General features: G+C 34.1%; 1 protein-coding gene across 1 annotated transcript in view; it reads left to right on the plus strand.

The window, feature by feature from the left end:
* The first annotated feature begins 769 nt into the window (after window positions 1-769).
* LOC113894006 (bifunctional heparan sulfate N-deacetylase/N-sulfotransferase 4) overlaps window positions 770-15,677 on the plus strand; it is a 323,217-nt gene continuing 308,309 nt past the window's right edge. The window contains exon 1 of the mRNA XM_027543739.1: window positions 770-1,299. The gene's annotated coding sequence lies outside the window, so the exon portion shown is untranslated. The remainder of the gene's footprint in view (window positions 1,300-15,677) is intronic.

A 15,677-nucleotide genomic window follows, 5' to 3' on the forward strand; every position in this document is an offset into this window, starting at 1 on the left:
ATATTAAATGGTGCAGACTAAATAAAATAGAAACAATAAGAGCCTGAAGAATTAGATAGCCTGGAATGAAGAAATATACTTGAAAGTACTCTATCTTTATCTTGTATGTATTTGGATAAAGAAGTTCAAGAACTTTACATAAAGTAAATAAATACAATTTATATATTATGAGTTAATATGAGTTAGTAGAGAACAAAAAGCAGGTAATCCTCATCCTATATTGCCAAATAGAAAATGAGACAAGGGGACAACTTTTGTCCATACTGGGAATAGAACTTCTCCATAATAATTCAGTAATTTACCTCAATGAAACCATTTATACACTAAACACACACACATATGCCTATTCATTTTTTTCTTCTACCATTTGTTATGATCTAAAACATTATTATTAATTTCAGGAATACATGGGTCACTAGGATTTCAAGTTTCCTCCTGCTCATGGTTGGCTTGTGTTGAGTTCATAACTCATGCTTGACTGGCACACACTTACCTCAGAAAACCGTGTCATGAACTTTTCTTTTTTCAGCCAATAGAATCTTTTGGTACAGTGTCCTAGCTGCAAAGTGGAATTTTACTCTCGAATTTCATAAGAAATAGTCCAACTGTACAATGAAAGATTATGCAAATCCTCCAGGAGCACCTAATCAATCACCCTGGTGTGAGAGGAATGCAGCTGATCGCTGAATTAGCTTCTGTTGGAATGTATTCATGTGTAACATCCCCCTGACTGGATGACATCACGACAGCTCCAGGTCCTTGAAAGTCTTGAGGATGATTAGCTGAAGGAATTGGCTGTTTCTGCCAATCATAAACCGGCTGCCTTTCTAGTTCTGGAGATGTGAGAGAAAGAGGGAGGGAGGGAAAGACCGACTCCAGCTAAACAAGAAGCAGAGCAGCAGTAGCAAGAGTGGAGCGGAGCAGCTGCTATTCTGGTGATTAAATAGTTCTCATAGCCTTTTTGCTGTGCTCGGTCCGCTCCCTGGTGTAATTCTCGTGTCCAAGGAGGAAGCTGCATTTTAACGGTGTGCTGAACAGAGGTTTGAATCATTCCAGCTGGCTGCTTGTTTTGAAAAGGACAATGTGTGTATAAATAAAAAGAGACTCTGCTGGAAGAGTTCAGATACTAGGACTAGAGCTAAAGAGTGCTCTCGGAATATTAAAGCAGATTGTACAGAACTGAAATCTCCTTCTAATTAACCTGGAGCCCAAGGAACCTGAAATACTGGATATCTCATTTTCTAACTCGGGATAAATTGAAGTTAGGAAAAGAGAAAAAAAAATGAAATGCTTCTCTAGGTAAGTTATTGCTTAATTTGCTGAAATGGAGGTGTGTGCATTAAATGAATATATGTTGCTTAGCTATGTAAACAAGTTGAACACAATAAAGTTTTATTTGTGAAAGATTTAGGTAGAAGATTTATGTAGTTTTAAACCAAATGCAGTTTCCCTTTTCAACATATGTGCTCTTACCTGTTATTATAAAGTTATATTTGCACTGTAAAGGTAAAATACAGTCCTGCCTAAAAAAAGACAGAACTTGAAATATTGTAAACTATTGCCAGAATATTTACATAATAAAGACCCCACTTGATAATAGTTTTAGCCTTTTCATATTGAAATGCAAATATTCCAAACTCAACAGCTGAACTGTGGAGTTATAAATGTTTCCCTGAGAAGTATTACTGATAACATGGCATTCAAATTACTCAAGATGGGAACTCCTCTCTTTGGGACCTGAGATTTATGGCCACGTTCTGTCCTAATGGTCTGCTTTAGAGAAACAGCTGTCACAGACATTTGAAATTGTATGATGCAGCCATAAATTGCTTTTAAAGAAATAGATGCTTTTCTACTAGGTCCTATTAGGAAAGAAAAATAAATTCTTAGAACAATATATGCCATATGCCATAAGCACAGATTCCCAGGAAGATAAAAACAGCTTTATGTTATACCTGTAAATACCTCCAAATTCCTCATGCACAGAATAAATTGAAATACAAGAGATATTACTTAAAGTATGACTTTCATTAATCTCTTCCAAAATCTCTGATTAGAGAAAGCTAAATACAAATAGAAACTTAAACTTGTATTTTCCTTGTAATTTGTCCTCATTTATAAGATGCTGTATTTTTCAGAGTTACTGTCAAGAGTATTTTCAAGTGATATTATATTTTGTTATGATAGGTTGTACTGTGAGTTCTAATATAACTCTAGAAAAGTTTCAATAGTTCATACTTTATTATGTGTTTTTCAAACTCACCTTTTCTTACTTTCATAGTTTAGTTTATCAGGATATTTTTCATCAACTTAAGATCATAAATGTTTTAAAGTAAATTGCATACAAAGATGTTGATGTGTTGCCTTAGTTATTTTAGTTATTCAGTTTCTCACCAACTTTATGGTTCAACTTCTTTGAGTTTCTGTACACAAATGGAAATACATGAAGACAAAAGTTGTTGTAATTGCCTGGATCTCTCCAAAACTAGGAGGCAGTTTTTTTCCCATAAAGGTTTAAAAAGTCTTTTTTATGTCAGAATAATAACTTAAATTTCTTCTATTAAAATATTCCTGCTAGCTATAGCCAGATGCCAAGTAGATGCTATGTTGGTCATGGCTTTTTCACGAAGCTGATGTATGTAGAGAATGTAAAGTCCACTGACTAGAAGAGTCTAAGTCTTCAACTGGAATTCATAAAAAATGAGTGATTAATAAGCAAAATGTATTTGCCATGTACCTTTATCTCTATGCAAAAATGAGAATTTAACATACTTTAATGCCCGTGATTATTGATATTATTATAATAAGGAATCTTGTGAATATGTATCTTATGCTGATCAATATTACATAGCACCTACATTGATAGAAGTCTTATGATAAGCTGATGGAGATTTTTGAAAATTGCACACTAAGCAGAATCTGTTTATCAGTTTTTATCCCATCTTAATGGCAGTTGGTCAGTGCTAAGATTGATGCTTAGAATATCTTTTGAAAAAATTATATATATGAATTATTAACTATAAGTTGAAACTCAGCCTTAGAGAGAAAATATTAATGCAATTTAGAAACTCAGGTGTCATTCTTAAATACAAAAGGTAAAACTTCATAAGGATTTTAATATTTGTTTTCCTTTCCATAAACTTGAAAATGTGAGTAAGTTGCATTTTGTTTTCTCCATCTGAAGTTATTATCTAAGTAACACGTCCATTTAGATGATTTTCCTTAAATACCAAAAAAATAGTATATGGAGACTATTTATATATAAATACATAAAATCGTTATTTGGAATTTCTGTATTTGATAGCCAAAATAGAAATACATGTTTATATATGTATGCAAATCAAAGGACAGTCTTTTGTATCTGAATATTCAAACTATTGTACCTATTCTTTTCTCCCACCTCAAAAAAAAAAATCATTCTTAAAAAATGTAGTCTCTTAGTTCAAATCTAAGTGCTAACCTTACTCCTTAAAAATGCTAGATAAATGTTTCTAAGTCAGTAAAATATTTGTACCCAGTAAGTCTTACATTTATATGATTAGCAGATTCTGTTTGAGTGGGAAAGGTTTATTTTAAGAATAAAATCCAAAAATCAAACTTTCTGTGTTACATAGAGTAGCATCTACTCAGGGAGAAGAACAGAGAAACATTTAGCATGCTTTGATCAAACTAGAAGATTCTAGCTGGTGCAGCCTCCCTAGATTTGGAAAGCAGCTGGGGAAACTTATAAAATAAAGCTAGAATATCAGTCCTGGCTGGAAGCCAAGGCAGAGAAGCTGTGCACCCAGAAGGTTAATTCTTTCTGGGCTGAAATTCATTGATAATGCATTACGCTTAAAATCTAGCCTGAAATGTTACTTTTTTTCTCTAGTTAAAACTTTGGGCTATTTAAAGAACAAATATATTTTCTGAGTACAGTAAAATTTTCAAATAACAAGATTGTCTTCTTTATTAAAGGTTGCTCTCATGAAAAATGTAAACAGTGTAGCTGAAACTCCTGTAAAACATAGTTGATACTCAGGAGCAGGAAGAGAAATAAAAAGATGAGATGCACCATCTCACCATTGTCTTGGGGATGACAGAGTGGTCAGAAATACCACATCTGGATACATGTCAAAAGCAGTGTGAGATTTTCTGAAAGTAACTGGCCTAGTAAGATTTACAGTAGAAGTAGACTTACTAAGACTGTGGTGACACACATCTTGTGAAACTAGACAGCAGAGAGAAAGTTAACTGTCATTCATTATGTATTCCAAATCATGAGGAAAAAGGGAAACCATGTTGTCTGTTGATTTATTTTAAGTTTATGAAGTGAGAAAAAATTGGGTCAGGTGGCAGACATAATGCTGCTGCCTTCAGCCATCAGGGAATAACATTTAGTCAACCTTTCCTTTAACACTTCAGGAAACTTTCAGCTATACTGTTACGGAGTGTCAAATGCACTCTTTTTAAAAAGTTATTTTCAGCAGTCTTCAGAACTTAGAGGTGTCAACTGCAATGTAGAACTTTCAAAATACGGTCTTATTTTCAAGTTTCTTTATCTCAGTTTTCTAAGGAATGCTATCACATTCTAGAGTTGACAAATCTAAATTTCTTTTGGAATAATATTGAATTGATAACAGGTTTCCCTCAATCCAAAATAGTCTGATAATGAAACCCAAACATATCAATGGCTTCTAGTATTTCAAGACAAGTAGATTAAAAAAAAAAAAAAAAGTAACTTATTCTACATTCCTACTGGTGAACATGTTTGCAGATATAAATTGATGTGTTTATTTCACGTGTCTTTTTATAATTTGTCTATGTCCATTTATAATCCATATAATTCAGGTCATGACATAGATTATAACAAAATAGCATGTATATAACAAACTAAATATTGGCTTTCAAAGTCACTCATTGAGGAAATTTTCCTATTTAGATGACCTTAAAAATATTACGTCAAGAGATATATTTAACACTCTATGAATTCTAAATGATAATCATGATTAATCAATTGGAATTAAGGAAATGAGAAAAAAATCAAAGAATTAAAAAGTACTGAACGCTTGGGAACTTAATTTGGTGATATACTCAAAGCCTCTGAGAAAACAAAACCAATGACTCTATTAAGTTCTAGAACAGAAACTTCTGTGCCAAACTCAATTTTTAGACTTCTTAGAAATAAATGTTTGAAATACTTGTAGCTTTCAGTAAGAAGGCAACTTTAGTAAGCTAACACACATGAGCAAGCACACAACAAAGAGTTCTTTTTCCCCAGATTAAAAGAATTCCCTCCATTTTGGAGCTTCCACCATCAGCTAAACTTGAATTGTGCTTTATTTCAAGCAGTTAACCTCCTCATTAAAAGTCTTTAATAGAATTTGTTTTCCACCATATTCTTATGGAAGTTGAAAGCTGGGCAGGTTCAAACAAAAAGGAAATGTAGAAATGCTTCCTTAATCTCTTTTCACTCACCTTGTTCTTTTCCTTCTTTCCCTTTCTTCCTCTCTTTTTCTGTTCCTTTCTCCCTATTCTTTCCTTCCTCCCACCCTTCTTCCTTTTTTTCCCTTACCTCTTTCTCATCCTTCTTTCCTCCCTCCCTCCCCCTCTCCATCCTTTCTTTCCTTTCTTCTCTTCCCCATTTCCTCCTTTCTTTTGTCTTTGTTTTTGCCACTTCAGCTTAAACACTCTCTTGCAAACTTGAGGAGCACACCACTCATGTTTAGTACAACAGCTATTGTTTATCTAATGGTCAAGTCTGAACACAGGAATGGGTGGAAAAATGCTCAGAAAAGGAGGGTAAAGAACATTAAACCATAAAAGATGAGATAGGATGAGAAATCCATGTCAGAGAAGTAGTTATGTCAACTTTAAAATATTGACTACCCACCTACCTATGAATTTTCATTTAGTTGGCTAAGTCCTTTAAGTAGAATCCTTTGCTCCTTTTCTATATACTTCCCTTTCATTGTCAGTGGAATTTTTTTTTTATGCAGCAAATGCAGCTTAGTGGCAAAAATAAAATAATAATAAATGTAAATAATCCTTATACTGGTATTTTAAACTCCCATAAATCATTTTTATATTTAATAGTTTAAGCATAGTAACATTCATATTCAGCCTAAAGGCCCACTGCCATACTAATGGAAGAAAAAGAGAGAGGGGAAAGCTATTTTGCACATTAAGATGCTTTGGCTTGACTCCATTCCTGAAGCAAAAATTCAATTGTAGACTGCTGTTCCACAGAATTTGTCATATTTCATCAGACATCTCAAAAGAGTTCTTCTTGATGTACTGAATAGTCTTTCACGCCTACACAAAAATAATTTAAACCTCAGATATAAATATAGCAACACTAAAGATTAATACAAGAAAGGAAACAGATGCAGAGATGCATATGCTCCTGTGAATGCATATAAAAGTCCCAATTCTATTCATTACTCTAAAGTGCAAATGGATAATTAGAACCAGAATTAAATTTCATCTGTTTCACAACCAATCTTTCACTAATAGTTATGTCAATGCACTTGAGATTTCACATACTGTAATATGTAAAATCAAACACAGGAAATCATTTAAAAATTACACTTATTAATCCATTTCAAGTATGATGGCTCCTGATATCTGTTTGTGAAGCCACTTTCCTTGGAATAAGGCACTTTTTGAATAAACACAAAAAAGATCTTCAAATCAGTCAAACCAAGTTGAACTCAATTTAGTACTTAGATTATTCTGTTTCTCCATCTAGACATATTTTTCACTTTAAACAGAAAAAATAGCATATCATTTTTATTCAGTGATGTTCATAGCGATAATGATAATAAATATTCTCTCTTATTTTCAATATGTGCCAGATATCATTCAAGATACTAGGGTGAACGAAACAACTCTTAGGAGGCTTGTATTCTGGTGGGAGAAAGCAGGCATTAAACAAATAAGATGCTATGGGCTACTAAGTACTATAAAGGTGAATATACCAAGGTGGTGGTTTAAAGAGTATAAGTGAAAGCTATAAAGCTGGTCAGGAAATACCTTTCTGATGAACTGATACCCAGAAAGCCTATTGAAAAGTTACATGCCAAACTGAGAATATTACTCCATCTTGTAGAAAAATGCAACGAGGAGTAGCAACTTCTTGAATATGCAAGCTGCCAAGCTGAATTTTGACTCTACCTGATGATTATTATCCTTGGTTCTGTGAAATTGTCTGGTAAAGCTTAGGACACAGCATACTATTTAGTGTTATTTTCTTTGGAAAATAGAAAGACCAATCAATTTTAGAAAATGTAATTCTCAACTTTGCTTCTTCTCTTTATACTTACAAAGAATTTAAAAGTAGTGTGTGAGTAAAAGATCTCAAATTACTGTATTTTTTCCTATAGACTGAAAGTGAGTACTATTATTGAAATGTTAGCGGCAGCAGAACTGATCCCCTATCTTATTCTCACAAATTAGTGGGTGTAAAAACCAATATTCCTAATCATTACTCACTTCACTGGAACAATGGACTTAACATAATGAAATTACAGAGGGGTAAATGTAATTATTGAATTTTTTAAAACATTTCATCAGTTACAAATGTACTTCAAACAAGAACCCAAAATATAATAAGGCTAATACAATGCTAATGCAAACTTAAAATGAATTAACAGAATCACAGCATCAAGAGCAAGGAAACAGTGACCCTGGTTAGCACAGGTCTGACATCATTTAGCGTCTTTGCCAGTCTCTGGTTCCTCTGAGCTTCCTTTTCCCCAGGGTAGACCACTGACTCTACTTCCCTCTCACAGTTAGATCACAATACCTCTATCTTGTGGTGTAATTACTGTGTGTTTATCAGTGCCCATCCTGTAACCAATAAATTTAATGGCAGGAATGCTAAGAGAGTGCTTGACCTGTAGGAGATAGCAGGGGTTTGATAAATGTAAAAGGTGAGGTGGCATCTGGGAAGCATGTCTTGTGAACAATAGTTGAAGAAACAATGATATTTAAGGGGAAAGGACTATGGAGAAACACTACAGTTACCTTTATATATTGCAGGGTATTTTCCTTAATGGAAAGGGGATTTGCTTTATATTATGTGACACCAGCAGAAAGATATTGGGAGGTGGTTTCTGTACATTCTGGAAATCTGTGAAATTTGCAGTCAATCAAAGCAATCAACACAGGTTGGAGCACCACTTATCCAGAAGACTTCCATGAAAGCTATGTCTGCCGAGAGTAGGAGATAAATGGTAGCTACCGAGGTGTCTCATGTTTTACGTTGTGTAACTATAGGAGTGTGGATAAAGGCTTTCATGAACACTCTACCCACCTAAGGCCCCACTCTAGCATTTGGTTAGAAGACTGGTCAACAGCATTCAAGTAAGTAATGATTGCTTACAATTACATAGAAGAAATATATGTATTAATCAGAAATATGCCCTAAAGCATAAGACCAACTTTTTATAAAAAGTTCATTTTATAGAGTGTGTAAGTCCTCAAAGAAAACATGATAAATTTCTTAATTAAGCAAAGAATTGAGTTTTAAAAATTTAAATATATTGGTTTTAATTCTCTGTTGAGCCAGTCCAAGAAAGAAAATATCTAAGGATTAGATGCATAAGTAAGAAAGATATTTCTGGTTTCTATAAACTTCTACATGATAAGGAATATAGAGATTATTTGACTTGACTGTGAAGTGTAAGCCTTTCTAGAGAAGAGCTGCAGTCATATAAACAAATATGAATTGATTTAAAGATGAGGTGGCATCATAGCATAATAGTAGCCAGGAGGTAATGTTAAATTCCACCAAAGCTAAATTAGAATCTTATAATATAACCTTGAAAAAGCAAATTAACCCTTCTGTGCCTCAGATTCATGATCTGAAAACAGCAGTAGTAATTATACTTCATAGAATTGCTGGGAAAGTTAAACATGACAATATACATAAAGTTCCTTGTACAATGTTGAAAACAAGACAGGTGTTAAATTAATAGAATTAAGTATTAGTTACATTCATCAATACTCGGACTTTCGTCTGCAATATAGCATTCTGTACTGATTTAAAGAAACTCCTGAGTGATGAATATTGACTGATTCCAATCTTCTTCACTTGGAGGTAATGATCTAAATCACATTTTGCACTGTCTCTACTGTATTTTTATCACATATGTGAACCACCTCATGCGAAGAGTTGACTCATTGGAAAAGACTCTGATGCTGGGAGGGATTGGGGGAAGGAAGAGAAGGGGACGGCAGAGGATGAGATGGCTGGATGGCATCACTGACTTGATGGACATGAGTCTGGGTGAACTCTGGGAGTTGGTGATGGACAGGGAGGCCTGGCGTGCTGCGATTCATGGGGTCATAAAGAGTCCGACACGACTGAGTGACTGAACTGAACATTAATAACATTAAATCTAACTTTCACTAACATTTTAATCTGACTCATCACAGTTTTGAAAATTAATTCACATTCAAATATCTTAAGGAAACCAGACCATAAGCAGAAGAAAAAACTGTCAGTAAAAGATGCCAAATAGTTTATCTTAATTCTTAATTTTCTGGCATGCTGAAGTAAGGAAAAACATGGGGTTGGAAGAACTCAAGAAGGCAAAGGTTCAGGAACTGAAATTGGATAGGATTAAAACAAATACAAATGTTACTTCATTTGCAATTTTCTCTAGTAAAACACTAAAAAAAATTTCATGTGGTCTATATTGACAAATTGTTTAGAATTATCACAAAAGTTACTTATAAATGGTTTTAAAAGATGCTAGGCACTGAACCAAAATACTTTACTTTGGAAGCCTATTTGGCAAAAAAAAAAAAATACTGGGAGATTATAAAATGTAAGACATTTTATTCATCATCAGAATATATCTGGGTGGGAAAAGATTGGGAAAATGAAACTTGTTTTACATGTGGAAACCATGTAAATGTAAAAATTATGCTGTTATGTAATTTTATCCAATTGTTTCCTTGTTATTTATTGAATAGTTTAACCAGCTGCAAAGCAGGCTTTGCGGTGGGCAGAGTGTTCTTTATCAACACCCCTGGAATTCCACAATGAGAAACACGCGAGCGCTTGGTAACTACCATCATGTTCCTACTCATGGCAGAAATTCTTTCCACGGAATCCTTTGAATAGTAGATTGAGCTACTCTATATTACTAATGTTGACCCAGACTGAGAATAAAAAGATATACATTATATTTTAACTTTTACCACAAGTGTTTTAGTATCTTAAATTGTCCTATGGTTTTTCGAACAAGACCACTTTACTCCTCCTATTCTTTTCTCCCAAGATGTTTTGAAGATCAGCAAAATATTTGACATTTTATAATCTACCAGTATTTTTTTTTAACCAAGGAGGTTTCCTAAGTGAATTATTTTGGAACAGTGTCTATCATCCTTTTAAAGCATTCGTAAGTATCATTTGTTATAATTCTAGATTCTACTCATCAAGTATTAAAATAGGAGCATCTCAAAAAAAACTGCCTCTGACAAGTAGCAAAATGCTTGACGTCATTGCAAAGCTGTTCTCATGAGTTTTTCTCATGCTTTTTTCTAAACTTTGAGAATTGTGTATCCTGGATCAGTTTAGGGTGGGAGTATGAAATTTTATATGGGGTATATGTATATGCGACCAGTCACGTTGTTTCTACTGATGGCCACGCTGGTGTTTTATTCTGCAGTATCTAAAAGTTAAAATTGCATAAGCTATAAAGCAACTAAATAAAAAATAGGCACAAATCACTAGTGAAACTGAATGAAGCAAGGAGTATTCAGTTGTTTCATTTTGTGTAAGATTAAGAATGCTCTGAAGTAAGAGATCTAAGTAAAAGGTAGATATAGTAACCATAAAATACATGAAATCTACATTTAGGAAATAATTTATCAAAAAAAAAAAACTCATTTTCATTTCCATAAAGTGCTTTGTAAGTCCTGTTCGTGGCACTGGAATTCTGCTTCTTGGTATTTAGAGTATGGATGAAGAACAGTGGTGATGGAGGAGGAGATATAGAATCCATCAGAAAATGTGGGTTCACGTGAGCTGTGTGACATTGGACAGCTCTCTTCACTTTTCTGTGCACTAAATTCTCCATTCATTCATTATTTGAGTTTTTTAAAATAATAATTTTGATAATTGAAATGTATAGTTATTTGTATACAGAATAGAGAATGTCTATTGGAAGAGTTTATTTGTCATTACAAGCAGCTTAAAGTCAGTAGTAGGGAATTTTACAGAGGTAATATCCTGATGACATGATAATATAATGAAAAACAAACCTACTAGAACTTCCTATAAACTAAACAATAGACTTTAGTTATACTGCCCTAAAACAATAAATTTTCTCCAGACATTTATGTATTGAGCCTCTAGATTAGAAACTCAGTGGTAGACAAGTGACTGTTGAAGTGAATTTTAAGAGATAGTAACCTTTTGTTACTTCTGCTGTAGTCAAATTCTGTTCATAATGATACAGTAATACCTCAGTTCAAAAGAAGAATAATTAAAATATTAAAATTGTAGCTTCTAAGCAGCTTTGGATTTCAATGTAACTTGTGAACATAAGCATAATGCTATCACTAACACATTAAAGTCACAAATAACAAGCCAGTTGATGTAAAAGTTTAAATAACTTGCAGTTTAATAAATTTCTTAGTGATTTACTGAAATTAAACTTTGACATTAAATACTAGGCAATTTCTTCTCTCTCCTATGTTCATTCATAGATTAAAAAGTACACGTCTATAGTATAACTTCATCCATTCATCTTTATATCTTATAGTTCCCTTGCCTGTAAGAATATGAGAACTAAGCGAGCATTTTATGTTTCATGCTTCCATGATTGTCTTCTGAGATAGTTAACAAGGATGCAAATCAATACTAAATATAATATCGGTATTTAAAGAATAATTATTGAGTTAACCCAAAGCAGTTATCAGTTGATGGCAATCATTTTACTACTTCTGGATGTAAGTTGATATTTAATTAAATACATTTTAGTTAATGTATAAGGAAAATCAAAGGACATTAACACTATATTGAAATTCTAAAGGCAAAATCGGTCATGTCATTCTCCTGCCTGGTCCTGGATCTTATTTTTCTCCTCTGTTTCAAATCTCTTTCCACTGCCTTAAAAATCCAAATCCTCTCATTCTTCAATGATTAGAACAATTTACTTCCCTCTCTAAGTGCTCTTCTAATAACTTCAATTCACTGAACTCTCTCCTTTATCTGAAACCTCATAGCACACCCTTAAGAGTTCTCACTTGGCAACAAATTTTGTATTCCTATTAATTCTTTCACTTTCTTTTTACTTGCAGCTATTCTAAACTTGTTCATAACCTACATCCTTCTCAACTCTTAATTTAATCTTCTACTTGACTTTATGCTACTAGACATTTTGCTCAGGTCACCAAAGTGAAGGTCAACTTTCAACTGTATTCTTGACTCACATATAGTATTCGGTTTTTGATCAGACACATTTGTGTCCCATTGATTGTAGCTTTCATGGTTTCATTCATCTAACCATAGTTCAAACAATATCAAAAATGTTAATGATATACATCTATCATTTTATTGTGTACACTATTCCTTAGCTCTTTCACTCAATATCATGGCTTTTTCTACCCTTTAAGCTACCATTCCAACACAGACCTTAAATTCTGTTATGATACATTCACCAGGTGGACATTCCTTTTGAATATTTCACAGGCATTTCTAAAAGAATGTGTTGCAGTCCACTCATTTTCTCTTGCCACATCTTCTCTGCTTCCATATAATTTTTTACTTTTCCTATTATCATACTTACATTTTATTGCAACTGCCTTCTTCAACTCAAATGTGTCGTGGAATAGACTTCCGTTGCTTTTGAAAAGAAGCAGTGTTTATCAGATGAAAAATATAGCTGGTACTTAGTAAACATGCAATAAACATTGAATGAATGAATGTGCAGATATGAAGTGTTTTATTTTTTCCCTCTACCACCAAGTCTTGACATTTCTATTTCTTATGTGAAAGAATAAAAACAATTTATATGAGAATATTCACAACATTGCCCTTGCAAAAAAACAGTATAAAACATTCACTCTTCCCATATTCCCCCCAAAAGAAGGCTAACTTGCTTTCTTAGTGTGAGGTTAATTGGTTAATATAATAAGGTCTTAAAGAAAACAGGTAAGAGAAGGAAAGAAAATAATAATTATTCAGATGGCAGAATGGGAATTTTGTCATTTGAAGATTTTCAGAGTATCTTTGGAGTACAGGGAAGTTGAAAGGAAAACCAACATTTTAGAAGTATCAGTTCACTTTATGAATTGTAATTTTTTGATGCTGTTTAGAAAACGTCAGTGAAGAACATTATTTCTTTTAGATAATTCCTGTGACTCTCATATTGTGCTCCTTAAAGTCATCTGACTGTGGTACCCACATGGAGCTACAAATTTATAGGGGCTAGAAAATGATATATAAATGTTGTGAAGCTGCTTACACTTTTTTAAAAAAATAGAGCTTGTAGAGAAGCAAAAGTAATCAGGAAGTTTACAGAGTTCTCATACATATTCTCCTTCAAAATTGTTGTTGTTGTTAGTCACTCAGTCGTGTCTGACTCTTTGTGACCCCATGGACTGTAGCCTGCCAGGCTCCTCTTTCCATGGGATTCTCTAGGCAAGAACACTGGAGTGGGCTGCCATTTCCTTCTCCAGTCCTTCAACACGCATACATAAACTCAGCATCCCTCACTACCAATATTACTTATAAGTGATTAACCTACATTGACACATTGTTGTCATCTAAGTCTGTAGTTTACATTAGGGTTCATTCTTGGTGTTGCACATTCTCTGCAGTTTGACAAATGTAAAAAATAGACGTGTCAGTGCCTAAAGATCCAGGTGTTCCACCTATTCATCTGCCCTTGCTTCTTCCCCAAACTGGTAGCCATTGGTCTTTGTAGTGTCTTAACAGTCTTGCCTTTTCCAGAATGTCAGATGGTTGGAATCATGCCATATGTAGCCTTTCCTGATTGCTTTCTTTCACTTGGTAACATGCATTTAATATTTATCAATATATTTTTATTGTTTAACACCTCAGTTCTTTTTAACACAGAATGCATGCTTAGTCACTCAGTCGTGCCTAACTCTTTGTGAACCTTTGGACTGTAGTGGACTGTAGCCGGCCAGCCCCCTCTGTCCATGGGATTTCCCAGGCAAGAATACTGGGGTGGGTTGCCATTTGCTTCTCCAGGGGATCTTCCCAACCCAGGGATGGAACCTCAGTCTCCTATGGCTCCTGCATTACAGGTGGACTTTTTACCATTTGATCCATTGGGGAGAGCCTTAACACAGAACAATAGTCCATTATCCAATTATGGGATCTGTACCAAAGTTTAATTATCCTTTCACTTACTGGAGGACATCTTGGTTGTTTCCAAGTTTTGGCAACTGTTAATAAAGCTCCCTTTAATCAATTGTATGAAAATATTTTGTGAGTGTAAATTTTCATCTCTTTAGTGCAAGGATCTCAATTGCTGGATCATATAAGATTATGTTTAGTTTTGTAAGAAACTGTCACTTGGTCTTCCAAACTGGCTGTACCATTTTTCATTCCCACCAGCAATGAATGAATGAGAGCTTCTGTGGCTCCACATCCTCTCCAGCTTTGGTGTTGTCATTGTTCTAAATTTTAGCCATTCTAATAGGTGGTATCTCATTGCTATTTTAATTTGCAATTGCCTAATAACATATGATGCAGATTATCTTTTCATGTTTATTTGCCATCTGTATATTTTCTTTGGTCATATATATGTTCCAATCTTTGGCCCATTTTTAAATCAGCTTATTAAATTTCTTATTGTGGAGTTTTAAGAGTTTTTCATATAATTTGGATGTGTTCCTGCATGCTAAGTTGCTTCAGTCATGTCCAACTCTTTGCCATCCCATGGACTGTGGCCTGCCAGGCTCCTCTGTCCCTGGGGATTCTCCAGGCAAGAATACTGGATTGGGTTGCCATGCCCTCCTCCAGGGGATCTTCCAGATCCAGGGATTGAACCCACATCTCCTGTGGCTCCTGCACTGCAGGCAGATTCTTTACCACTGAACCACCGGGGAAGCCCATATTTTGGATAACAGTCCTTTATCAGATACTCCTGTTGTAAATATTTTCCCCTAGTCTGTAGCTTGTCTTTTCAATCTCTTGACAATGTCTTTCACAGAGAAGCTTTTTTGTTTCTTTTAATGGAGTCCAACTTACTAATTCTTTCTTTCATGGATCAAGCCTTTGGTGTTGTACCTAAAAAGTCCTCAGCCAAGCCAAAGTCATCTTGATTTTCTCCTATGTTATCTTCCAGGAATTGCAAGTTTCTTTTTTTTTTTTTTTTTGATTTGCAATTAAGTTTCTGATTCATTTTGTGTTAATTTTAGGGAACGGTGTAATATCTGAGTATTTATTATATTTTTTAACACGTGAATGTCCACTTGTTCCAATATCATATATTGAAAAAACTATCCTTTCTCCATTGAATTGCCTTTACTGTTCGTCAATGGCCAGTGGACTATCTTTGTGTGGGTTTACTTCTCAGTTCTCTATTCTGTTCCATTGATCTGTGTATCTATTATTTTGCCAATACCACACTCTTTGATTACTGCAGCTGTACAGTAATTCTCAATGTTTGTTGGTGTCAGTCCTGATACTTTGTTCTGCTTTGGTG

The sequence above is a fragment of the Bos indicus x Bos taurus genome, chromosome 6 (genome assembly GCF_003369695.1).
Source record: "Bos indicus x Bos taurus breed Angus x Brahman F1 hybrid chromosome 6, Bos_hybrid_MaternalHap_v2.0, whole genome shotgun sequence".
Lineage (NCBI taxonomy): Eukaryota > Metazoa > Chordata > Mammalia > Artiodactyla > Bovidae > Bos > Bos indicus x Bos taurus.